The sequence below is a fragment of the Doryrhamphus excisus genome, chromosome 12 (genome assembly GCF_030265055.1).
Source record: "Doryrhamphus excisus isolate RoL2022-K1 chromosome 12, RoL_Dexc_1.0, whole genome shotgun sequence".
NCBI lineage: Eukaryota > Metazoa > Chordata > Actinopteri > Syngnathiformes > Syngnathidae > Doryrhamphus > Doryrhamphus excisus.
Window position 1 is genome coordinate 5,036,311 of NC_080477.1, and position 1,918 is coordinate 5,038,228.

Sequence of the window (1,918 nt, forward strand, 5' to 3'; positions counted from 1 at the left end):
GTCAGTCTTTTGGCGTTTCTATCCAGACAGGGAAATGGATACATCTGTCAGATACAGTGCAGGAAAATGCGTAATTAGTGGGCTCTAAGTTAAAGTACCAGAAACCCAACGTAGGTCAAAAGTGTTTCACGAGAGGATTTATGACCGTCTGGGATAAACAAACACACTAATGGGAGGTAATTCGGAAATCTTCACTCAGTGAGTATTTAGAGATTAGGTGAAAATTTTCAAGATTAATCGTGGCATTATGAATATTGATGGTGGTATTCATGCAGGCTTTAATCCAAATTGACGCAATCTGATGAAGCACTATGTTGTTTATTTTTGGTCTCGGAATGTCTACATCGAATCAGGCTGTGTAAACACTGCAGGCTATGATGCCCGATTCACCAATTGATTTATTTTGTTAACAACTCATCTTTTCATGTAGTCGTGCACATTAACAAAAACATATACGTTGTGTTTGTAATGTGAACGGAATTTGTACGTGAAGTCACACCAATGGTCTGGCAAGTGCATTTATGACAATTTCAAGGACATTTTTCTTAACCAAATAATTTTGGCAGCTTGAGACATCTGTCTCAAAAAGCGTGTGGGTGGATGTCGAAGCCAGGAGTGGTGAGACATTGACATCAGCCACTTCACTGACAAAAAGAACTTTTGCCTCCATCTGCGAGTCCCTTTCCCTAAATTTTACATGGTTTTCGATGATGGCTATATGTGATCCAAACGTTCAAACTTCCAAAGACAAAAGAGACCCGTTTTCGACTTTTGTCACATATTCACAATCTCCTTTATTTTCAGTAAAAACATGCTAGATGGAAGAAAAATCAACTCCCTCAAATAAGCTCTCAATTTCTTGTTTATTAGCAAATATAGAGACTCAGGAAAACATACAGTTAATCGAATATAGCTTTTTATGAACTGATGTGTCGCTGTTTTCCAACATGATTTTCTGACAAATCCCTTTGCAAAACCAATTTTTTAGAACAGTGTGACGCCTTTCTCCATCACAGCATCGCCTCACATCTAAAACAAGTATGAGACTAATGAGTCTTCATCATCTGAGAGAAATCTTTTGATCTTTCAATCTGCAGCAGTGATGCTGTTGAACCTTGCAATGTTAGAAGGGAAAAGGTCAAACCCTCAATACTGCTCATCTAGTCATGTTGTATCTGTCTTGTTACGTAAGAGAATACGGAATTCAGTGGGCAGCAGCCAGGACATGATCCAATATACATGTGTTGGTTTGTTGGATCCTAAATTAAGTCTAGCTTTAACCACATTTATTGCAGCACATCTTTTAAAATAAGGCGATTTGTTTATTTCCATTTCTAGACGTACAACGTTCTACTGGACGAGTGTAAAGACCTGCTTAAACAATCTGTTTTTTGGGGGGGATTTGTTGCGAAAATGCAAGGTTTCAGCATGATGAGCTGCACACTTCTGTGTGTGAAATCTACAGAAAAACGGTATGTATTCAGAAATGCAATGAAATTCAATAAATTTATGATTGGAGGAGCATTTATTGGACACTTCCACTCATTTTCTTGTAACAAAACAAAAGAAAAGAAAATCTAAACACACTGCAAATAAAGTATCTTTTCTACCCCAAGTAAATGTAAACAATGGTAAACATTACATAACAGTACTGACAGACAACACAACTCATGAGTTTAATACAATTTTGAATTTAATGTTTGTGAATCTTCTAATGAGCTTTACATTTACTTAAAGGAAAATAAATTATGTTAATCGTTAATGTTAATCGTATGTTAATTGTTTTGAAACTTAGTTTGCACTGAGCAGAAAGTCACTAAGTCAAATAGAAATATGAATTAATTTTCAAATAAGTGGTCATCACCGAAAATTGCCTATTCATGGTGCGTGATGCCCAAAATAAACCTTGTGAATGATT